The 26,468-nt window shown below is 35.8% G+C and overlaps 1 long non-coding RNA gene and 1 pseudogene across 3 annotated transcripts; one reads left to right on the forward strand and one right to left on the reverse strand.

Moving 5' to 3' along the window:
- The first annotated feature begins 17 nt into the window (after positions 1-17).
- Positions 18-22,445, forward strand: LOC139980289 (uncharacterized). Of its 3 annotated transcripts, none has more exons than XR_011797501.1 (13): positions 18-175; positions 459-752; positions 2,193-2,332; positions 4,422-4,532; positions 6,732-6,820; positions 7,741-7,812; positions 11,992-12,091; positions 12,866-13,024; positions 13,775-13,967; positions 15,454-15,623; positions 16,940-17,132; positions 17,584-17,715; positions 21,842-22,445. It is a non-coding gene; the product is annotated as an uncharacterized lncRNA (long non-coding RNA). The 3 variants fall into 3 exon arrangements; XR_011797500.1 differs by having other exon boundaries at positions 21,845-22,445; XR_011797502.1 differs by lacking the exons at positions 16,940-17,132; positions 17,584-17,715 and having other exon boundaries at positions 19-175; positions 21,845-22,445.
- The window catches only part of LOC139980288 (tyrosine-protein kinase Fer-like), a 29,547-nt pseudogene continuing 24,162 nt past the window's right edge, over positions 21,084-26,468 (reverse strand).

A 26,468-nucleotide genomic window follows, 5' to 3' on the forward strand; every position in this document is an offset into this window, starting at 1 on the left:
CGGAACTAACCTCAGCCTTGCTTTGTACGGCAAGAAAGTACCAGCGCGAAGTACAAACACTATGCGGTATGCCTTTGACATAACTAAAGTGATAAAGTTTACATAAATCACTCCAAATGGTGATATCGTGTGCCGCATTTCGCCAAAAATGTGGCAGTGTACTGCAGCTTCACAGGTAATTATTAAGAAGCGATAGCAGAAGCATTTACATAGGAATATAATTACTTTAGTGTCGTCTGCCCATCTAATGATCTAGCCTAGTGAGTAGTGCTGTATTGTTATTCACTGGACCTTGGAAAGTTGGATGTAGGCTAGTTAGCCTACTGTAGGCCCCTAGGCGTAGACTAGCTATACGGCTGTCCTTTTGGATGCGAAATGACTTAAGCCTAATGACAGCAATTATCACCACCGCATTTTACTTGTCTTTATCCTTCTTTATCCTTTATCCCTAACGATAGATCCACATGCCAGAATAACTGAAGATGACATTTACATAGCCTACCTTGCCCTTGGTCTACTGAAGAGCCATACTGGAAAGTACGACCTTTCACACAAAGATCTTTGGCGTATGGAAGTGTACGCCAATAAATTTGGCGTACGGCATACATTACTGCCCCAGGGAAAAGTACGACAGTTGGCGTGGCGTATCACGTAAGCGTGGAGGAAAATTCAGCCGCAACAGTGCAAGTGACGCAACATGGTTCATACCATCGAGTTTAATAAATCTGGAGAAACTTTCACACAGTAAATACGTGCATACCATGCATGGAGGGTCATGTGATGTGTTCCAGGGTGGTACTAATATATTACTATCCCCATTACGCATGATGATTTCACCCAAATTTTCATTACACGAAACCTCCAAATATACAATTACAGATGTAAGTTATATGGTCCGGGAAGTGCCATTTCCTGCGATCTGGGAGGCGTTATTGACCAAAACTTTTTGTGTACGCTCCGCGCCAACCGAGGGTGGTGCTCTGCTTAGATAGTGTGGCGTACAAATACAGAACAAAACCACATCCACTTTGGCGTATTTCTTTGGCGTATGGTCACAGTTCTTTCCAGTCTGAAGAGTAAGATTCTAACGTAGGTTCGCCTAGGTCATAACAAAGCCTACAATATTTCAGTCTATTAATATATCTACTAGAATTGTACAAATATTCAAACACATTCTCCATTTGCAACATATTCCCAACAATGTACAAGTTAGTGTGGCAAAAGGGTATAGGGCCTAAGCAGTAAAGCAGGCTAAAGCCTAGCCAGTAATCTGAGTCTTGAGGTAGGCTAGGCCAAAGCCTATAGCCAGGTATGTTCTGGATAGTAACTTTAATTACAGGCAATTTGCATAAATTTACTCAACTATGATTTAAAGGCCTAATGATATTCACTTACCATGTTTGGACAAAGCTTTGTAGGCAATACAACACACTCAAGCCACTACTCGTGATAACATCTCATCTATTGATGACAATATCTGACTGAATGTAGATATGCATCAAACTGTTTGCACTCTCACTTCATAAGATGGGATCTGTTATCCTGCATAATCTACTACCCACTTTGCAACATTAACTGAAAACTGCATGCACAGACTAATATGGAAATATTACACAAAAGTAGGTGTGTGGAAAGAGGGAGGGGAGTGGGGTGGAAGGTGGAGGGAGGGTTGCTTCTTCACTGCATTTTCCTGGGACAACTATGACACTATCTGAGTGGAGCACTAAAATAATACAAGCAAGAAAATGTTTGCCATATGCTTCTCTGATACCGGAAATGACACTTTCCAGACATTAAAAGTTGCATAAAGCACTCCACTTGTTCATAAGAGGCGAGAAAATGTTTCAGAGTTGGTTCTTATAAGTCAGGAGTATAGTAATTACTACTCTGATCTGGTCACCATAACATGTCTCTCTTGTGAAAAGTACACCTACTCTTTCGGAAAAATGGGTAAAATCAAATTCCGTTTGCAAAGTCGAATGGACAATGTATGTAAGACGACTTATAAATGATCTGGCTCTTTGCCTCACTTTTCTCAAGGCTTCACCGCTTCAACACACGATTACTTTAATTATGTCCCATTGAGATACTTTTCTTGACTCACAGGCAAAATGTTTATCGATCCTTCCATACAGAATCTCATATAATCTTTGATACAGCAATTTTTTTTATTCTCGTATATTCTCCTATAGGCAAATATGGAGAATAGATGTGCAATACAGTGTGTCAGTTGTGGGAAGCATGTCCTCTACCTTGCACACCATGTAGCCAGGCAACACCAGGTGAAGGACAAAGGCCAAAGATTGCGGCTTAAGTACTAGTGAGGACAAATGTAAGTAGCAAATGTTTGTGAAAAGTATCATATTCACACAATGTAAGAAGTAAAGTTCTAATATTTTTACAAGTAAAATTACTGCCTTTTTCTATTAAGGAACTCACATTCTTCTTCCAATTTGAATGACAGCATCTAGCTTTCTCCTTTTCTGCTCAATCAGCATGGAATTGTAGTAGCATCCTGTACTTCTGCCCTTAATCAAAAGTACTTTTATTGCAAGCAGGGACTTCGCTAGAGGGGGGGTGTCTCACCCCCCCCCCAATCTTGGTAAAAATTACGATAGTTGGAAAATTTGAGTGTGACAGTCGGAATTTCCGACTGTCGGAATTTCCGACTGTCGCCAGCTTCAATTCGGAATTTCCGACTGTCGCACTCTAATTTTTCTGACTGTCGCACTTTTATTTTCATATGTTCTTGTAATTTGTGAGTGACATAAAATTTTCGATCAAAATTGACCTTTAATCAGTCATATTTACCATGTTTACTCGTCACATTGAGAAATTGTATCTCGCGATCCTTATACTCCACCATACAAAACTTTGTATGATTTTGAATACTCTAAAAAAAAAATACAACGTTCGCCAGCTTCAATTTGGATAATTTATGTATTAATTTTGCTATTGGGTGGGTCGACCCTGTTCGCTTGCTTCAAGTAAGTTCAGGATATACAGGGACGTAGCCAGGGGGAGCAGGGGGGCGACTGCTCCCCCCTTTCAGTGTCGAAAAATATGTTTAAAAACTGTTGTTATTACACTGCTAATACACGGCGATAACGATATTTGTTTTTAGGCCACTGCACATCTGGCTGTCTTACAAAATATGAAAGTTTATATTGTCCATCAGTTAAGCTCGTCAAATGTATTTCTGATATATTATGTAAAAGAACATGTAAAAGAATTCAAACAGGAAAACAAAATCTGCTGATAATATGATATCATATGATAATGATGAAACTGGCAACAAATTGCACCAGATCGCATCTAAGGACCTTCAATTGTTCAAAAATATCTCAAAGGGGAGGGGGACACCCCCTCCCCTTAGACCCCTCCTCCATAACAATCGCAAAAGGTGTTCCCTCTTTCAAACTCCTGGCTACGTCGTTGGGATATATATTGTCTCTATTGTATACAATTAAAACGCCAATGCTAATCTATGGAAGCTTAAAAGTGCCATCAACATAAGCAAAATCTTTGCCCCATAAGGTACAAATGTATCGAAAAAAGTTCAGAACATAAGTGCAGTCGCGAAAGATGGGGTGTCTGACTGACACTGACCGTATCGTTGACGATTAGTGCGGGGGTGGGAGGGGGGGTACAAGGCAGCAGTCGGAATTTTCTGGCTCCAAAACCCATCCAGTTGGAATTTCAGCCACTACACCCCCCCAATCATCAGGCCTTAGCTACGTCCCTGATTGCAAGTTACTTTCAGATATAACCCTTCACGGTTCAAAAGGTCTCCTGTTAGAAATAACCCTTCACAGTTCACAAGGTCTCACCTGTTAGATCTAAAGATGCAGTACTTTAAGTGGCTAGACCATGTTTCATATTGTGTGATGTGACTCCAGTCAGTCAGTCAGGAACTCTATTCCAGCTTGATCTTAAGATGTTGTAAGTGGCTAGACCATGTTTTGTGTTGTGTGATGTTACTCCAGTCAGTCAGTAACTTTATTCGGCAGTGGATAACTTTGATTTGTCCAGTGGAAAATCCTGGAAAAGTAAAGAAATTTCAGTTTCAACCCTGATAGTTATTGAAATCTTTGATAGCCAAGTACTGTAACAAATTTGTGTTGAGATAATACTAATAGTATGAAATGTTATAAAAAGGTGAAGCTAATATGTATAATCAAACCAGGTTTTGAGACTGAAGACTTTTATTAACTTGGAGATAGTGAGCTTGGTGTCTTGGTAGCACATGCAATAAAAATACTATTTTTATGTCATAATATTTACTCACAATACTTTTATTAAATTTTGAAAGTAAATATTTTATCAAAATGCCACACTTTTGGACCCCTAATGTATTGAATAACCCATCATGTAAGTTTCTAAGATAGTAACCATGTTTTAATTTATTTGTATCTTCACAGAGGGGCAATCCTATACTGTACAGTAGTTACTCAGATTTTGATGGCGACTAGAGTAAAGAATTTAAGTGATGACACACTGGAAGGAAAACCTGCAGATAGAAATAGATGGAAGTATGTTGAAATAAAGTATTCAGAGAATGAATTGTGACTTGAATATATGACATATTGCAGTGATTTTTTGATGGACAGGAGAGTTTGCAGCTAATCAATTCATTTTGCTGCCATCTTAAAGTGTTTAAATGATTACCTGCTTAAATATTGATATCGTACAACATGGTGGATACCAAATCAAATTCATCAGTTGCGCTGTTATGCCTTGGTTAAATATTTTGTAAAAAGTGTGATGTTTGTTGACATAATTTTCAAATTCATCCTCAAAGCATATAACATTGTTGAACTGATGAGTTTCAAATAGACATAAAATAGCAATGAAAAATGAACTAATTAACATGATTATAGCAAAGTATGGTCTGTGAAGGGGTGTGTCTCTTGTCTCAGGACTGATAGATGGGGACCTAGGTAGACTCACAGATGGTTGGAGCAGTTAAGGATAAACTTACAAACAGTTCCAGTCTGAGACAGTGAGTATGGTTTATTATCCTTGGTCAGATTGTAGGAATGAATGTCTCTGATATGGGTAGTCAGTCTGTCATTGTGCAAGCCAAGGATGAACCTTGCCATATCAGAGGCTGTAGAATGTTTGCATTTTGACAAGAGTGTCCTGTTCATCAGTAGTTTAATTACCTAGCCTTTTGGCCATATATTGTATGTCCTGTTAGACTTTGGCAGAAAGCTCATTTGTGGCATGATGAAAGTGGTCCTTCCAGAAATTGGTGAAGTAGAGGGGTTACAGTAGAAAGGGATTTTCATGACATCTGTAAAAGGGCAGACTGTGTCCTATGGATACTTGATTTAAGTCTGCTATGAATAGAAATGATGTGTGTTTTGTGAGTCTCGAAAATTCAGGTTATGGAGAAATGACAGACCAAGTTCAGCATTCTCTTATTAATGATAGCCTATATAAATATCAGGTATCATATGCCTAAGCAGTTCTCACTGGTCAGAGGTTGAGCACTGGTGCATGAGTTGATGATAATTTTGGTTTGTAACCTAAAATATCCCCATCATCAACTCTCAGGCTGAATTTACTTATTCATGTTCTTGTTTGATGATTTGTACATCTTTGGTTGTGGCTATATGCATGCAGGCATTTCTGATTATTTTTTCATACAGACTATATGTGTGAGCTAACATTGGCTATGCTTGTCCAGTCAGGCTGTGAATCGGAATTCCTGTTCATGGGTCAATTATACTATCTTTCACTTGCATCATTTCAGGAAAGCAGGAATTGTTGCTTGCAGTGCTGAACTGTTTTTATCCAAGCTTACAGTGGCTTTTCTTATTGATTAATGTTGAATGTGTTTCTGTAATTTTTGTGGTTGTAATTTCATGTTTGTCCTGTAATTTTTAATTCTGTTCTCTTTCCTTTTTACAGTAGCTGTCATTTCCTTGCCCAACATGCTGTTACATTGGAAAAGCACTTTTATATATGGTTCATCATTGTTTATACAACTACAATCATGGCAATCTAATGTTTTACAAATATCTAAGTAAAATCACAACTTCAGCAGCAGTATCTCCAGGCCAGCCAATTTGAAGAAGTTCAGATTTACCATTTAAAAATTCATAAAATATAGTATTTTCCCATGTGACCTAATTAATATGATCTGAGCAACCAATAGTGAGGCATATAGCAGGGCTCTAAGCCAGGTTCACTTGTCCAAAATCAAGTCCAAGTCAACGTGTCCTGAGTCCAAGCCATGTCAGAATCAGAGTGAAGGCCGGGACAAGAATATCATGAGTCGAGAATCCAGTTGAAACATAATTTTGATTTTTGTTGATCACACCAACTTGGCTGGCCTGGATGTATTGCCATTGCTAATGTTGTTTGTGATTGTACTTAAATATTTGCAAATATTGGATTGCCATTGTGTTATCGATAAGGCATGATAAGTATGGACAGTTTGTCAACTGCTTGTGACATTTAGGATTCAAAGACATTTTAAAACTCTTGGCATAGTAGTGTTAATGAAGCAGTCTACGAGTCATGTATTACAAGTTTTCCCTGTCATATTGTATGGGAGGGGGCAGAAGAGAGTAAAGGAGGCTATTGGGGAATGGTGGGTACGGGTGTGGAGGAGGGGTAGGGAAAGATTAAACTTTGGAACAGGAGGACTCCCAGAAAAGTTGTCCATCGCTGTTTAAAACTATGAATGCATCATTATAACCTCAAACCTTGTTTATTTTCAGTGTGATAATCACCATGCAAAGCTCAAAGATCATCATTCAAGGGACTTGTGCGAAGAGACCAGCAAGAAAGTTAAAATCCTAGATTAGAGGTGAGAGGTTTGATCAGACATAGTGAAGTCTGCATGTTTTTGTGTGATTATGTGTGTGTGTATGTCTTATAATGGAATCTTGGGTTATATAGTTAAATGAGCCAATATGCCATGTTATGTTGGATTGTTGGTACTCATACCATAAATTAATTATGAATTAAGTTTTCAATATATACACAACTATAAAGTAGGTACAATTTCATCAAGCATGGAATGTGCTGCTGTACAACATAAATTGACCTTACCAAAATTTGAAAACTTTATTATAACTCAAACATAAAATGTAAAAACAAATTTTATGGACCAATACAAGATTTCTACATGCCAATAATTGGGGGAATGTTTGTTACATTGCATAAAGTTGTATTTGTGTTGTGTGGATCATTCCATTCTTATGCCAATTAGTCCAAAAACATAGCATTGACTGTTACATTTAATAATTGTGGTTTGTTTACCAAATTTTCTTGGTTGATTACTGTAGGTGATAACATGTACCAGTGAGAAATTATCATATTGGAGAATATTTTACCATTTTGTTAAATTTGCTAAACTAGAATGTTAATTCCTGTATGGCTATAACATTAGTTTATTTTTTCCATTTGGATTGAACCCATGTAAATATGATTATGATCATTACTTAATCAACAATGCAGATTTGAACAATTTGCACTTTTTAGTAAAAGTTAATTAATAACAACTTTTGTGGCTAATAGCTCATTTTTGGCAAGGAAGTCATTTCTATTGGTGGTTAATCATATGCAAACTCATCCCTTACTAATTTAATTATGTGATTAATTGTTGGTAAGCAATGAAAAGTTCACACTACCTATCATTTCAAGCGAAATAATGATCAGTAGTGCAAGCAAGCCATGATATTTCTACTGGTCTAGGTTGTCATTACATATTTTTCTTTTATATAGACAAAATTATTGATGCCGAAGATATAAACACAGTAGTTATAATGCTGAAGAAGGAGACAACACCATACATCAGTGAGTTGTATTGTCTTGAAACAATTGATTGGCTCCTTGTTAATTACTTCCCATACTGGAGGCAACTAAAATTTATGCAATCAAGTTGGTGTCTGGGTGTGTATGTGACAATGAGCTTGTGAACAAAATATCTCTACAAAATGCATACTAGAGTGATACCATACTTGGTTAATAAGTTGGGAAGTTGGTGATCCCTATTGTTTTGGTGCACAACTCATGAATATTAGTGATTGGGCTTGGTTTACTGAGGCCTATAACAAATAGCTTTGGCCATGTTAGTTTGCGTTTCCAATTTTTAGTGCTAATCTATTGGTATCTCAGTATCTGCCTTCTACTTTAATCTTGTCCCACTAAACATCTATAACATGGGAAGGTGTGATAGGGAGGGGGGGGGGTGGATTGGATAACATGGGAGGGAGGAGGGAAGGTAAGAAAGGGTGGACCATTGCACTTTTTCCCAAAACCTTCAGTTTTGTTTCTCTGATTCACTTTATGCAGATACCATAATTTCAGAGCCAAACACATGGCTAAATCTGGGAAATAAGCTATGGACACCCTCCCCTCAGACCCCTGCCCCTTATTCAGACATCAAGGCTCTATGCAGCTATTTGTGTGATCCAAAGAAAATATCATGCTTTGTGCGCCACTGATGTACTTGTTAAGTGAGAAGATTCAAATTTGGCCACCCCACTTTCCAAACCCACTGCTGATGCCGTCATTAGGTGATCCAAAAAACTTTCATTCATGAAACTACACAAAATCTATAAACATGAATTATTCCTTAACAATTACCATCAAGAGTCTAATCATGGATAGTACCATATTGACATTAGAGTCTAGCTAGGTTTCCTTGTTGAAAACAATTCTCCTCTCCTTATGACCCTCCCAATTTAGTAGGGCAGCTGAAAGGGCTGTCAGCTGGGGCAGGTCTCACTCAGCATGGCCAGGGCCACTAGGCAAGTGTCCATACAAAGATTACACAAGTGGATAAAATGCTCATTTTCCTGTTGTGATCCTAATGAAGAAAAAGATTGATGAATTCAAACTAAAATTTACAAAAATTGAACCCCAAAATGACATGTTTGTTGGACAGTACGAATGCATATATTCCATTATATTTCAGTAACTAAACTGATTGAAAAAGAACATTTTTCCTCTCTGCATGCAAATTATTATTTTTGTTTTGTCTAAGGTTAACTTCTAGCTAGGCTGACTCCTACTGGCTCCTGCTCAACCTGCTCACCACATGGTAGAGCAAAGAAATACCATCATAAATGCATACAATTCAGCCATTACATCTTAAAAATGAAAATAGTGTTATTGAACTAAAATGTTACAAAATATCTTACTTATATGATGAATATTAATTATCCTTTCTGAGTGGATGAGATTGCAAGTCTCAGCTCGACACATGGTCCTTGTCATTGATGGAATGTGTACATGAGTACAGGTGATACTGTATTTGATATTAGAAAAGTAGGTTTGAAAAATTTGGTTTGTCCTATTGCTGTTGTCTATCAGGTGCCTAGATGACTCTGATGAATTAGCTGAGAGTAGTGATCTTAAAGGGGAGCATTGGTTTAATTCCTTTAAGTTGCTGATGTGATTACAAGTCTCAGCTCATCACCTGATTGGTTGTTGGCATTGATGGCATATGTTCATGAGTTGCCAAGGCCTGTCATTTAAGTAAATTGTTCATGTGAAACATTGTCCTTATTTACAACTTTTTATATCTAAACAATGAAATTAAAACTTCATTGTTACTTAAATCACATCAAATTTATGCATGTTGATGACCCACATTTGACCTTCATCACTTCTCAGCAATAAAGTACCTGTCTGAACATATGATATTCCACTCTAAATTTGCTGAACATGACATTTTGTCACTAATATCTGAGAGTTAATCCTAATATTTGAATATTCATAACAGCATCTGGCAATTTTTAAAAGTACACATTGGATAGATGTGAGGAGGCAAACTGTTAGGTACTTGGGAATTTGAAAGGATTTCTACTTGGGAGGCACACTGGTAGTGTGCAAACTGGTAGTGGGACAAAATGACCTGCTCTTCTCAAATCTTCTCAAACTGCCAAAATGTTGATGAATGAAAACATAGTATAGAAGCTTCTACTTCTTAAATGCATTTTCATATATTTTGATAATTACTTTCAAGAAAATGTAACAGTAACTTCAGTCCCATACAGAAACTAGAATTTCTTCACACATTTACTGTGCAAAAAATGTTTATATATTCAAGGCTAATTGTTGAGGGCATATTCCAGTTGGTTCATGGTGAGTCACTCTAGAGATCACAATTTTGTTTAGAGGTACTGATCAAGTTAGGTCTATAAACAATTATCTCTACATTTGGCAAATTTCACCATGATGTCTTTGTTGGTATTTCAACAAAACTAACAAGTTAGTTTTAAGCAAAGTTCTGCAAAAGTTTATCAGCTGCAAAACCTCACTTTAAACATACAGCCGGCTGTTGGCCGACAGGTACTGATAGAGTGCTGCAATATTTCTGTACCTTTAAAGTAGGGGGCTACCATGGACCATGATATTTTCTAAACCAGCCCCTTACTATTAACCTCAAAATAACAACATAAATTACTGAATGCAAATGAAAACTCCCATTTTATAAGGGTAAATTTCCACTCCAACCTGTTTTCTATCATTTAACCAATAACTCATTTGATTATAAATGAATTTGGATTCTACACTTGTGCAAAAGGAAATATCATCTGCCATTAGATAATCACTAGTTATGGCTGGTACTTATAGTGGCTATCTTTGGTGTGGAAGCTATAAATAATCAAAAGTTGCTGTGAGTCTTAACTACTCTGGATCATACCTTGCCACTTGGATTTGTTTTTAACAAATATTAATTTTCAGAGCAACATGTCTCTGATACAAAATGGAAAAAAAAATGAAACAAACCATATTAAAGAATTCTTTCTTTAAACTTTCTACCTATTATTAGATTAAACAGTAGTAATTATTTGTAATGGGTGAACTATTTAGTAGACCCCTCAAAATTTTGATTGTCGTAATAGAGGGCTCAAGGACAGTTTCTGTTACAACTCGTTGCTGTCCGATCAATCAAACGATCAGTTTTCTTGTTTCTCTTCTCCTCCTTTATAGGTGAGTAGATGCATAAATTAGACTTATATTACCTGCTAAACTGATTCACATGTGTATTATATATTATTCTAAATGGGTAACAGTAGTTTGGTAACAGGATGTCAGATTTCACTGAGTTATCGGGCTAAAATATGATAAAATAATAACTTTAGCCTAAGGTTATCTATGTATGTTAGGATGGCACACAAGGTAGTCGTCATGGCCATCGTTTAGTGCCAAAAGCGACACATTCGTCACCGTAATTCATTCATTTTTAGTATGTCGTGTGTATTGAGATGTCATTTCTAGTTTTTTATGAAGCATCAAGCATTTTTACGGTGCCATTATTAGCCATTTATAACTTTGATGCGTCCAATTAGTGTGAATTTGGTAAATGCATTCCTAAGCTTTTGAGTGTCACGCAACTAGGAAAGGCTGGGCGTGTACACGTTGTTCGTATAGACCTGGGCATGGGAATTACTCCAGGGACCGACTCAAAAGCTGGGGAGCTTTGTGTATGTACAGTACACACATTCGGGATCAGGGACCATCTCAACAGTTGTTTATAATCAGTTTCATATTCACTCATCAATGATTGTTCAGGGATCAGCTGAACAACTAGTCATATTTTTGTGTGGAGGCAGTGTACACGTGGATAATTCAGGGATCATCTTGACAATTATATCATCAGTCATTTATTCATTTTCGTATATAGTTGCATATTATAAATCATAAGTTAAATTCAATTGTTTTGAGAGTTACGAGCATGTTGCTTGTAAAGCAGTTCAATACAACTCGTTGCTGTCCGATCAATCAAACGATCAGCTTTCTTGTTTCTCTTCTCCTCCTTTATAGCCGGATGAGCCGCCTGGCCCCTCATTACCCCAGCCCCACCTAACACCTCTGGGCATGTAACATATTTCTTAAGCGGCGACGTATGGGACATCATCCAGTTTTGCTTCTGCTTTTAACTTACTGCTTTTATTGTCGTTGCATGTGTATTGTTTTTATGATTTTAAATGTTTTGTGATGTTATCTCTCTTTTTTATGTAGTTTCATAATAAGATCACCCTACACCAGGACTGCCTCCATCATGTACAATCAGAGTGTGATAAGGAAGACTTTCAAGTGAGGTTCATCATTGATACCATTGGTAAGATGTAAAAAAAAAATCTTTTAATGCCTTTTTAGGATATTCTGTATGATAGTGCATCAAATTCAAGTGGGAAATGATCCACAGCTTAAACTATGAAACTAACACTAAAAATTTCAACTTGAACGTTGGTCAAATTGCTTTTACTGACATTATGTTAAAGGTAGTCTGTATTGGCCCTATATTTTGGCATGCTTAAATTGCTAGAAGTTTTCAAAAAGCACTGACCTTGAGGTCTTTACTTTCCAAACTGTTCTCATATTCGAAATGAACACACAAGATGACTGAATGTCCCAGTGAGATAATTGATTTAGTTCCAATATGGAAATTACCGCCATTTACTGTTGCTCAATGGAATACTATTATGAATACAAAGCAATTTTTCTTCCTGCCACTGGGATTGGGGTGGGGTGGGGGGATGAGGGGGTCATGCCCAGTGTCTCTCATTTTGTTTTGTCCTTTTTGTGAGTGGGGGGATGGGGGGTGTTCATTTAGAAGAGTTGGTCTTGATAACATTACTGTTTCATTATAATGGTTGTACAGATGGAGGGATGGGGGTGAGCAGAAAGAAGGGAGATTATTTAAAAACAAAATCACTTGTAGAACACCAACTGTGTATGGTATTCTGTGATTGTTCCCAATCCGATATGGAACGCGGGAAGTGAGACTGTCCAAGATTGAAGACATTGGACACAACATCAAAGAACTCTTCTATTTTCTTTCCCTGTATCAGAAAATCTTTTTCAATCCATTCCTTTTTTGACATCTTGACAGGAAGAGGAGTGTTTGCAACAAAGTAAATCAGGCAAGGTGATTTCTAGCTAGAGTATGGAGGAGAAATACTTTCTCATGAGGAGGCATCCAAAATAGCTAGAACCAAGGAAGATGGCAACACCTTCGTGTACTTTTATGAGAATGGTGGACTATAGAATGGTAAGTTAAAATGTTTGCTTCCCATATTATGGTCTGTAAATGTTTATTTTTCTTTGACTATTCACAACATTAAGGATAACAATTTAAACTTTGAAATGCATATTTTGTTCTGTAAAATATTCACAAAATGGAGGGTTCGAATGTAACACTACTTGCTAATTTGTGAGTAGGATTTTATTATTACCAGGAGAAAATGAAAGGCACTACTATTTTTCATGGCGTAGCCTAAATTCCCTGAGAATATTCGCTGCATATTTCTACAAATAAAACCTAGTCTACTTTCCAAAGATTTGTCTGATGGAGCGAGATATCACCTTTGAATTACACTGATTTTTCACCAGAAGTGGACTTGAAGCAAACGAGGGTGATGTCAGAGTTACGCACTGACAACAAACCTTTTTTTTTAACTTTCACAAACTACTGTATGTTTGCACCTTGGAATGAATAACTTGCAAATCAGGAATCATACTTGATGCTTGGGTTGACTTTTGTGTGAAAAGAGACAACTTCAAATGTACATCAAAACATATGACTTGAATCAAATTTCTCCAGAATGTTACATTCATTTTCCTATTTAACCTGTCAAAAATTCATTTTGGCTTGTACTATCATATACAATGGGTGATCTGTCTATGCAGCTCTCTATACAGTGTGTCAACTTTTACAGTAGTTCAGTCCTGCTCCTTTGGTTTCATAGTCATTCTGAATTGTTTTTATAATCCACTTAAACTTTCAATTTGTTGCCCTCAGTATTGATGCTACAGACACAGCCTGTGTTGCAAAGATGGTAAATGATGAGATTGGCAGGGAGGCCAATTCTGTTATGAAGAAACAAATACTTGAAGGAAGAGTCTGTCTCTGTTTGTTTGCCCTAAAAGACATAAAACATGGTCAAGAACTTCGGTACGACTATGGGCAAACAGATTTACCGTGGTGAAAGAAGGTAAGAAAGAAATTGCAAGGCATGAGTAAATATTTACTTCATAGTTAAACTTTAATAGGGTATGGAGAAACATGTTTAAGATAACTTCCAGTATACCCAGTATCTGAAGGAGATCATTCACTGAATACCACCTGGCTGAGAATTCTGTCTGTTACAAAAATCTTGGACATTCCTCCAAACAACATGAATCTTTATTCATATAAGAGATGCGGGATTTGTACAAAATTGCTCTGCCATGGTGATCAGTGTTTACAGAGCAAATCATGAGGGTGGGATGCAGGACATACATGAATGTATGAAGGAGGAGCCCTTCTGGCTATCTGCTTAGCTGCTTCACTTTACTTTGGCAAATCTGCCTTAAAACATCGGAAAGACCGTTTAGCTCAGAACGATAAGATAACTATTGAGAAATGTACAAGACCCTAGGAATGAATATAAACATCAAGTATGGGATGGGGGGGGGGGCACTCTGAGCAAAGATGTGTTCAGCTTTGTGTAAAGAAGGAAGGTGTACTCTGTGTACACTGAAGCAGCTGAAACTATGGTCTTAACAAGACTAAGTATGATAGAGGGTTTTAACCTTTCGCAGGGCTTCAAAGATATCTCTAACTTTTTCAACCTCTAACTGTGGTAAGTGTTTCCTGAAGAAAGACCACTATTAGAAATCAATCAGCAAGGTAACAGAGAAAAGTATTTTAGTAAAATAAATAGAACTTGACAAGAAATGTTCTTATTGATTGTGGGATTCAAATGTTGGAAAAGGTGGGGCAATAACATACCTGAATGATAAACCCTAAACAAGAGCTTACAGTAACCACTTGAAAGTATTCTACAGAATGTAGTTTTGGCTTTCAAAGTGTAATTGATCAAGCATTAGCTTACATACTACATAGGAAAGGCCAACTGGAAATCTTTACTATCCAAACTATTCTCATATATTCTACATGAACACATAAGATGGTTGAATGTCCCATTGAGGTAAATTTATCAAGTTTAAAAAAGGAAAGTACCTCCATTTATTGTTGCTCAATGGAGTACTATTATCAAGACAATCCAATTTTCCGTCCTGCCACCTGTGGGGAGGGGTGGGGGTGAGGGGGGTTGGATCATGCCCAGTGTCTGTCTCATATTTTGTAATATGTATAGTACCAGGGTAATGCAGAGTACTGTTGAAACAGCTTTATGGAACTTTATGACACTTTCCTTTTCTGGGGTGGGGGGGGGGGGAGTGGGTGAGTTGGTCTTGATAACATTACTGTATCATTATAATGGTTGTACAGATGGAGGGATGGTGGTGAGCAGAAAGAAGCGAGATTATTTAAGAACAGAATCACTTGTAGAACACAAACTGTTTATGGTATTCTGTGATTGTTCCCAATCCGATATGGAATGCGGGAAGTGAGGCTGTCCAAGGTTGAAGACATTGAATGCAACATCAAAGAATTCTTCTATTTTCTTTCCCTGTTCAACCCATTTCTTTTTTAAGGTCTTGACAGGAAGGGAAGTGTTTGCAACAAAGGAAATCAGGCAAGGTGATTTCTAGCTAGAATAAAGAGGAGAAATCATTTCTCCTGAGGAGGCATCCAATAGAGCTAGAACCAAGAAAGCTGGCAACACTGCCATGTACTTGTATGAGAATGGTGGAATTATAGAAAGGTAAGTTAAAATGTTTGCTTCCCATTTTATGGTCTGTATATGTTTAATTTGTTTTATGACTATTCACAACATCAAAGATAACAATTTAAAATATGCATATTTTTTTTCTATAAATATTCACAACATCCAGGGTTCAAATTTTGACTATATCAATCACTAATTTGTGAGAAGGATGTTATTATTGCCAGGAGAAAATGAAAGGCACTAGTAATTTTTGGGGAGTAACCTAACTTACCCTAGAATTTTAGGTACACATTTCTACAAATAAAAGTCTCCTTTCAGAAGATTTGTCAGATGGACGGAGAGGGGGGGGAGGACTCAGGGTAGCATGACCAGAGGTTGATATTTAATGTTTTGTGGAATGTGGAAGAGAGGGAGGAACTTTTTTCTAGAGGTAGGGAGTGGAGTGGCTGGCACAAAGCAATCCACTAAGTTAAGTGCAGAAAATCTAGCCTAAACATTTGTTTAGAAGAAAAAAATTTTTTTTATGAAAAACAAAACAAATGCATAGCCATGCTTACAAGTTTTACATGTAGTCACCTGGAAGTAGATCGTGGAGCTAAGAATAATAAATTGGGAAGAGGGGAGGACTGGGGAGAGAGGGATGGGTGTTTATAAGGTAGGGACAAGGGAGTGCTGGCACCATATGCCAACCACATTTTGCTTAACACTACACTCAGTCAAATGGGAGAAGCCAGCCTATTCACATGTTGACAAAAGTAAAATTTGCATAGACTTGTGTACAACTTTGGATGTAGTGATCTGGCAGTGGATGCTAGCCTAATTTACTGAGGAAGAGGGGGTGAGCAAGGACTGGGGTGGGCAACAGGGAATTAAAGAAGTATTGATATGGAGTCATTTGATAGTTTTCCATTTTCAAGCTAATTTGAGAGACGTTTGATATTGGTGTTTGAAATCTTTTTCATGTTGTTGTTGGTCTTAAATTTGAAATAACTTTTATACTACACAAAGAATCATATATAAGCTATCAGCATAATTAAAGTTATCACAGAGAATAACAGTCTAATAAGCAATCATGTGTCCATTGAATAAAAGCAACAAATATCAATGATAAAAAGGGGTTATATTCAATAAGAATTGGATGCATATTCCTCCAGAATGTTACATTCATTTTCCTATCATACATGTAAAAAATCCTTTTGGCTTTGACTATCTTATGTATTGGCGTGATCTGTCTATGCAGCTCTCTAAACAGTGTTTCAACTTTTACAGTTGTTCAGTCCTGCTCCTTTGGTTTCATAGTCATTCTGAATTGTTTTTATAATCCACTTAAACTTTCAATTTGTTGCCCTCAGTATTGATGCTACAGACACAGCCTGTGTTGCAAAGATGGTAAATGATGAGATTGGCAGGGATGCCAATTCTGTTGTGAAGAAACAGACACTTGAAGGAAGAGTCTGTCTCTGTTTGTTTGCCCTAAATGATATGAAACATGGTCAAGAACTCTGGTACGACTATGGGCAAACAGATTTACCATGGAGAAAGAAGGTAAGAAAGAAATTGCACGGCATGAGTAAAAAATCACTGGTTTGTTAAAGTTTAATAGGGTATGGAGAAACATCTTAAAGATAAAGTCTTAGTCATGATGTTTTTTTCAGATTTTAACTTGTGAAAGTTCATATCAGCATTAAGGAAAACTGAATGGATATTGCAACTGTTTCCACTTTATGTAGGGAACAGAGTGGTATGTTGTAACTGAACTGTGTAGACTTGGCGACAAACACATTGCTGGCACTAAACACATTTCTAATGTTAAAGATAAGTTTAAAAACCCTTTCTGCTAGAATGAGATTTGATTGAGGAAACCTTGGATGTTGTCGTAACCTCATTATTCAATTGCAACTATTTATGTGGTTTGACACATTTCATAACATTTTTTTAATTTAACCTTTGTGTTAGTTTATACTAATATCACCTTAATACCTTCCCTGGAGTTCAGTACTTGTCTTACAGTACTGATACTTAGCTATGCATGTGACTATGAAGAAGACAAATATTTGCTGTGGCAGCAGAGCACAAGACTCCTTTGATGCTTGAGACTTTCAAGAACTCCTCCACACATACATTACAGGTCAGTAAAATACGAGAACTCTGTTTTCTTTCTTTCATTATTTATATATTATTACAACACTAGTGAAATTTTTATCAAATAACCTCATTGGTTACTTGAGTCTAAACAAGGTCATTGTTTTGTTCCAACTGTGAAGTAATTTCTGTTTGTCCAAACCGGCTAGCAAGTGGTGTTATCAGGGAGTTGTTATGGAACGTAACAACTCCCTGGTGTAATCACTAGAGGGATGACTTCAGCATGGTACTCTCATGGGGGGTGTATGGTACTCTTATTGGGGGGTGTATGGTACTCTCATGGGGGGGTGTATAAAAGGCATGTCAAGGTTTGTAGGCCTAGACTGAATCCACAGTCTTTGTTTTCAAGAGAAGACTGAGAATTAGGATTCAGTATGAAGATACAAGTTGCTCTATTTGGTAGAAACTAATTAGCCATCCCACTGGAAGTCTTAAGTAAAACCAAAAAATAGGCATGAATGAAACTGCCCAAAGCTTCAAATATTTTGCTATTTGGAACATGAGAATTTGTGGAAATTATTAAAAATATGAACAATTTTGAACTGTTCTAGACCTACCAGGAATTTGGACCCTAAACAAAGACCCAGAGAATTATAAAAATTATAATTTGAAGCAATGTTTATAATATCACCTTTCATGGGATTAATTGTAAGGTACATAACCTTGAGAATCTGTAAGATAAAATATATACTTTACCGCAAAATAGCTAAAACTACTTGCTACTAAACTTTTAGAGTCTTGCTAAACTGTGAGGTTAATTTACAAATTGTAATGTAAGTTGTCAATACTTGGTAAACTATTTACAAGCTAATAGTGGCCAAACATGATGTGGTAGGAATTAGAAAATGTGCAATGAAATATAAGCAAGATTTGTGTACAGAAATAAATGACTTTATAACAACCTTCTAGAACATCTGCTTAACCACCAAATCTGCTAGAAATTAAATAATGGTCACTAATGCTCTTTGCTTCATTCCTCAAATAATTTTTCTGTTGCACAAAACTTTTAGAACCATTTATTGTGAATAATCTTTCTCTTCTCAAAACAATAAATAAAAGATGTAACTGTAAGTAAATGATAACAAAGGAATGTATGATCTTATATTTCTCAAGTTTATTTTCCTTTTATAATGTTGAAATCAAATATTACAAAACGATATAATGCATTGTATGAAATATTACAAATTTTGGTCCCTTGCACCGAATGTTCCTATTTTCACCCATCAATCCTCGTCTACCCCCTCCCCACCCCCACTCACTATTCACTCATCTAGTAACCTTTGTTATCTACATAAACAGATTAAGAGGGAAATATTCTAAATATGTTGCATGATTGGATAAACTTGGAAGTAAATAGTTAAAAGCCCATCTCTGTGATTTCTTCCTCAAAAAAAAAGAACTATTTCACACATTTTTGTAGAAAAATAATTATTAAAAAGTATACTTTTGATAATAATAACATGGGATTGCAAAATAATATATATCTGGAAGTTAAGATTTCCCTCTACCAGAAGAAAACAGAACACTGTTTAAAACATAAAAAATGACAAAAATGTACCAAAAAAACCCCCCAAAAATCTTGCTATTGTTTGAGATCTTGAACATAACATACATCATATTGCATCTTGCTCATATCCAGATGTTTAAAGGAGCATTTTGAGGAAAAGTTCAATTTTTTTTTTAGGCCCTGTCAAGATACTAAAGTCCCATGCAACTGAAGGCCATTAATTTCACTTAGACAACTTTAACCTCAAATAATGTATTCCAAGTGGAACAATTTCAAACATGATCCATGTGATTTCTGTGCTTAAAATATGAAAAGTATCTGAGTGTTAAATATTGAAGATTAATGGATTTGTTAACCACTTTAACCACTGTCGGCTTGATTAAATTTACAATTTAACGCATAAAGCTTCTGTAACTGCTCCAAGAAAGTTTTTGTTTTTGGTTGAAAGCAATTTATTCCTTTCCTGTTGTAAGTCCTATTCATATAGGGTAAAATGAATAGGTTTGTTTACGAGGTAAACACCCCCCCCCCCACCCCAATACAGAAATCATTGATACAAATATGTAGCTGACCTGTTGCATTATTGTTCAGCATTATTCATGGCTTTAGAACTTATTTGTATACATTTCCTCCAGTTCTGCTTGTGTTAATTCTTGTTAAGAATGAAACTTCATGTCTTCTTATGGCATATATACATTTTTGTTTCGTGCGCAGTTTTTATCAAGTTTTTTTGAAACACACTTAGAAGGAAGTGAAAATACAAGGAACTCTTTTTCTAATACAACAAATTTGTTACCATTGAAGAACAGAAAGTAAAACACAAAGTGTGTAATGTAGTCTAAGAGGTAAAAAATACTAAATTTGTAACACAAAAGAAAAAAAAAACTTTATGAATGTTGGTCCGTCAAATGTAATACAAACTATCCCTGTGTAAATAAAAAAAATATCTACAATGGCAGAAAAGGAGACAAAAGTCCTCCAAGCAATTCTGGGATACGTATAAATATTGCAAAATTATGATGAGATATCAGAAATGAAAAAGTTATCATGTGTGACACATTGATTTTTAATTTTGGGGAGAACATGAATCGCCCATTAACCTTAAATAAATATAAAGAAAATGCATTTCTTTTCCAAATGCTGAAAAAAATAGCCATCTTAATGAGCACTCGATCCAAACTTTTTTGGATTTAATACAAACCAATGACCTAGTTTTACGAACTCATTGTAATTAGTGACCATTTAGCAGTACATGTAATGATCCAGCAATGAGTTATGTCATAGACCCATTGAAATTAGTGACCATTTAGCAGTACGTGTAATTATCCAGCAATGAGCTATTTAAAAGACCCCATTGTAATGAGTAACCATTTAGCAGTATGTGTTTTCTATTATCTATTGTTGTTACGTTGCAAGACAATATTACAACTGTATTATTCATTATGAGAATTGAACTCATGTTATTGATCCACTAACCAAGCTCTGCCTGTATGAATTTCAATATGTTGAACAATCAATATGTTTTGTGCACATTGGGACAATCAATATTAACTTTTGCATATGAACCTCATTTTCATCTTTCTTTCTTCAAATTTTTTCAATAGTTTCAAATCAATAATCCAGCTTTTTGCCTGCAAACGGTCCAATAGTGTGATACAAACTTTTCTTGCAAAGCTAATACTGCAAAAGCAAATAACAAAGAAGCAGCTTGTGTCTCCAACATGGCTAAAAACTCATTGGATATATTTCCCTTGATGTTATTGATCAAACATTTTTGTTGCCAATTAATTTATAAGAAGTATTTGAAATTTCCTGATACAGAAAAAAAGAGTTGGAACACAAAGATATATGTTGTTTCACTGATCAAATTTACTTTGCCATCAACTATATCAGAGTAACTGTGGTAAATATGCTAATGGCCGTCACAATGTGACAACGAACAACATCTCACCTTTAAATAAAAGACCTGGTGTCATCCCACGACAAAATAGTTAACGAGAATTACCATTAATGTATATCAGTTGGAATTTAGGTACACTTACTTAGGTACACTTACTTAATCAAAACTGTTTCAAACTGTATAAATGACAATTAACTCTACAGGGTGACAAATATTTGTAAATAGATCATTTCTTAACAAGACTGCAATTCTACGATGATTGGATGAGTACTGTCCTGAACAAACTAAACCTAGGTAAATGCCATGCTATGAATAATCCATTTTGAATTAGTTATCGATTCCAATCGTTCCAAGAATCCAGTGTTTGATAGGGGAACCATGCAACCCATATAATCCATTCTCTTCTTCACCAGGAAACACCGGCTAACATGAAACATTCTCAATCACATTCTTTAGGATTCACGTTATCGGCGGCCATATTTCTGGGATGTTTCCTGAGCAAACATTGGCAATAGATTTGTAAAGATGGTAGCTTTTCACCTCTGTACCCTTGAGTTGTATCAGACTGAATCTCACACTATTGGATGTTGAAATAATTTTATTTTTTACAAAGAGATTACATTCTATTTAAATATTTTATGTATCTTCTTCATTGCTGTCTTGATTTCTGAAAAGTTTGGTCTGTCCTCTGGTTCTTTCCTCCAGCAGGCCTGGATCCATTCCCAGACGGCATCTGGACATTCCGGAGGCTGGTTCATCCGATAGCCTGAAATTGAGGAGAAGATAGGCTTATAACCATGACAACGACAAACTGGCACAGGCATCTAACGGTCGCTATGGTAGTGGTCAATAACGAGACATTTTAGGCATATTTCCAAGAATGTCAGACTTTTTTCTACATCATTTGTATCATTCATATGTAACTAGCAGTAGTTAGTGTATCTAACGTAAATTAAGGTGGCATTTTTCTTGAGGACAAAAATAAGGAAGCAGTTACAGCTTTACAAAAATTAACCCCCCCTCCACTCCCCCAAAGAATAATTCATTAACTGTCTGGTACAGCTTTGGAAACCCTCTATTATACCTACTGTGGCTTTCTTGTGTAACTATAGTAACCAACTGAGGACCACCTGGTGTAACTTTTGTTATCTATTATATATCATCTTTTAATTGTAATTTGAATTGTATACAGTGAGTACTATTATTTTCCAGTTCATCTGGCCAATATTCTTATTTTCCTTAAAGGGGGAGGGTAAGGTTAAGGTGACTTCATATTCCTCTTTTCAGTACTTATCACCCTCTATTTTCTCTCTGGCCTCGTTGTTATTCATGCCGGGGTACAGAGTGCTACCTCTGGAGAATGTGTTGTTATTCATGCCGGGGTACAGAGTGCTACCTCTGGAGAATATCTCCCAGAGGAGTACTCCATAACTCCAGACATCAGAGAGCGACGTGTATCTTCCTAAAAGAGGATAGAGAGAGGACAAGCAGAACGGGTTGATTCGTGAGGAGATAGATGATGCAAGTCTCACGTTGAATGGAAGAGTCTAAAACACATATTTATATACTTATATATTTTATTATATATGCAATCAATTTAATATGTAATCTGAACAAGATTTGAATGCTAGTACATGTCTGTTGATGTTTCATGCTACAATGTAAGCTAGGAGCAAATTTTTTACGGATTTTGACTGGTTGTCCATCTGACAACCCGGCCTACTAGTTTGTATGTCAAGAAAATTATAAAAATATCAAAATAAGAATCACTAATATATTCACTGTAGGAGAGATTGATTAGACCATTGATTAGATTAGATTAATCAAAACTGATTGGTTGGAATTAAACAGGACTATAGCTGAGCCTTATGATGTTTTCATTTATATATTTGATTATTGATTCCTAGAGCTACAGTATGATGTGTCAACTGTTTTTAACAAATTATTCTTATTTTTCAAATTGGGGGCCTGGGGGGGATGTGGGGTGAAGAAATACATTATCAATGAATTTGGACAAAACAAATTCTAAGATGCCAATCAGGATGCTCATTATGGATTCCAAGGGCTCATGTAAACTCTTCAATGAAGTGGCAGGGTTTGGGATTGTAAGTGTTTCACATAATAAAACGATTTTCAAAATGTTTCCTTGTGCTTTATTTCAAATTGTGAGTGTTCTGATTTTGGCCAAAAATGAGAAATAAAATCTTGATGCTTTGGCCAGACAAAATCATTAAATTTTGAAAGAAAAAAAAATGTTCTCAAATGCCAGTCAGGATGCTCATTATGGATTCCAAGAGCTCGGGTATACTCTTCAATGAAGGTAAGTGTCAGTCTATGGAACACTAATAAAATGATTTTTAAATGTGTCTTTGTACTTTCTTTAAATTGAGAACGAATAATCTCATTATTGCTTAATAAGAAGGACACCCTCTATACAGTGTAGAAAAAACTTTAAAAAATGAGAATTGAGCCATACAAAATCCCAAAAATTTTGACCAAAAAAAAAAAGTTCTCAAATGCCAGTCGGGATGCTCATTATGGATACCAAGAGACCAGATATGCTTTTCTCCGAAGTTAAAAGTGGTAGTTTATGAAATTTTTAGCCTATTAAAATGATTCTCAAAATGTTTCATTATAAATTCTCTCAAATTGAGAATGAATAATATCACTGTTGCTTTATAAGAAGGACACCCTCTATCTAATGCATATGCATGGAAAGAACTATAAAGGTCATGATTTTGGCCAAAAAGAACAAACTCGTAAGGCTATAGCCATACAAAATCATTAAATTTTGGAAACAAAAAAAAAAGTTCTCAAATGCCAGTCAGGATGCTCATTATGGATTCCCAGAGCCCAGATATGCTTGTCTCTGAAGTTAAAAGTGGAAGTCTATGAAATTTTTAGCCTATTAAAATGATTCTCAAAATGTTTCATTATAAATTCTCTCAAACTGAGAATGAATAATATCACTGTTGCTTTATAAGAAGGACACCCTCTATCTAATGCATATGCATGAAAGAACTTTAAAGGTCATGATTTTGGCCCAAAAAAACTCATAAGGCTATCAGCCATACAAATTCATTAAATTTTGGAAACAAAAAAAAGTTCCCAAATGCCAGTCAGGATGCTCATTGTGGATTCCCAGAGCCCAGATATGCTTCTCTCTGAAGTTAAAAGTGGTAGTTTATGGAATTTTTAGCATATTAAAATGATTCTCAAAATGTTTCATTATAAATTCTCTCAAATTGAGAATGAATAATATCATTGTTGCTTAATAAGAAGGACACCCTCCATCCAATGCATATCGGAAAGAACTAAAAGGGTCATGATTTTTACCTCCCCCCTCCCCAAAGTAAGGCTTTGGCCATACAAACTCATTAAATTCAGACACAAAAAAGTTCTCAAATGCCAGTCAGGATGCTCATTATGGATTCCCAGAGCCCAGTTATGCTTCTCTCTGAAGTTAAAAGTGGTAGTTTATGGAATTTTTAGCATATTAAAATGATTCTCAAAATGTTTCATTATAAATTCTCTCAAATTGAGAATGAATAATATCATTGTTGCTTAATCAGAAGGACACCCTCCATCCAATGCATATGTGTGGAAAGAACTAAAAGGGTCGTGATTTTTACCTCCCCCCTCCCCAATGTAAGGCTTTGGCCATACAAACTCACTAAATTCAGACAAAAAAAGTTCTCAATGCCAGTCAAGATGCTCATGGATTCCCAGAGCCCAGATATGCTTCTCTCTGAAGTTATAAGTGGTAGCATATGGAATTTTTAGCATATTAAAATGATTCTCAAAATGTTTCATTATAAATTCTCTCAAACTGAGAATGAATTATATCATTGTTGCTTTATAAGAAGGACACCCTCTATCCAATGCATATGTGTGGAAAGAATTCAAAAGGTCATGATTTTTGACCCCCCTCCCCCAAAAATCAAGGCTTTAGCCATTCAAACTCATCAAATTCAGACATAAAAAAAGTTCTCAAATGCCAGTCGGGATGCTCATTAATGTTCCAAGAGCCCAGATATGCTTCTCTCTAAAGTTAAAAGTAGTAATCTTTGGAATATTTAGCCTATTAAAGTGATTTTCAAAATGTTTCATTTATAAATTCTCTCAAATTAAGAATAATATCATTGCTGCTTAATAAGAACGACACCCTCTATCTAATGCACATGTGTGGAAAGAATTAAATAGGTCATGATGTGGGCCATACAGCTGTGAATTTGGAGAACGAAAGTTCTCAAATGCCAGTCAGGATGGTTATAATTGATTCCAAGAGCTCAAGTTTACTCTTCTATGAAGTTTAGTGGCAGTCTATGGAATTTATACCATAAAATGATTCTCAAAATGGGTCCTTGTAACTTTTAGTCAAACTATAGAGAGAATATCATTATTGCTGAATTAAGAAGGACACCCAATTAGTTCTCAATTGACAGTCAGGATGCTCCCACTTTTAAACCACTCTAAACTAATCCTAGACAAGCATATCTGGTAACTCATCATAAGCATTCTATCTGACATTTGAAAGGTGTTTTTTTTCTTGACTGAATTTAGGGTTCTATTTATTATCGTTTAGCATTGGGTGTTTATTACTATCTGTTTTAGGCTTTAACAATAATTGTCTTACTGTATTATTGTTTCTCATACTTATTTATATTTATAAACATAGACTATGATTTAATCTTTTGTGCATTTTGTTAAGTTTTTAAAATTATTTTACTATTTACATACTTCTGAAATTGTTTTGGACTGTATGCGTTCAGGTTGTAATTTTTTTATTATCGTTTAGTACGAGTGTTTTTTATATTGTTGGGCTTTTACATTTTATGCCTTATTGGTCCTATATATTTAATATTTAGGTTTTTGTTACTATTTGTTTTTAGGTTTTACATTTGCAAAGCGCTTTGAGCAGTGTTGCTGATTATGCGCTTAAAATATTACTTATTATTATTAATATTATTGACTGATGATTTTTTTGTTTTAGCTTTTGGTTAAAATCACAGACTTTTTTTAATTCTTTCCAAAATTATGGTTGGGATGGAAGTTGTCCTACTGCATTAAGTTCAAATAATATGCTACATTCTCAATTTGAAAGGAAGTGAAATGAAACATTCTGATAATTATTTTAATATTTAGAGGTTTAACAGTCCATAGACTTCAACTATTAGTTTCAGTATAAAGCATATTTCTGAGCTCTGGGAATTTATAATGAGCATCCTGAATGGCATTTGAGAACCTTTGTTGTTTGTCCCAATTTAATGATTTTTGCATGGCTGAAACCTAATGATTTTTTTGTGGCAAATCATGCCTTCCTGTTTTTTCC

This window comes from Apostichopus japonicus, chromosome 14, assembly GCF_037975245.1.
Source record: "Apostichopus japonicus isolate 1M-3 chromosome 14, ASM3797524v1, whole genome shotgun sequence".
In the NCBI taxonomy this organism is placed as follows: domain Eukaryota; kingdom Metazoa; phylum Echinodermata; class Holothuroidea; order Aspidochirotida; family Stichopodidae; genus Apostichopus; species Apostichopus japonicus.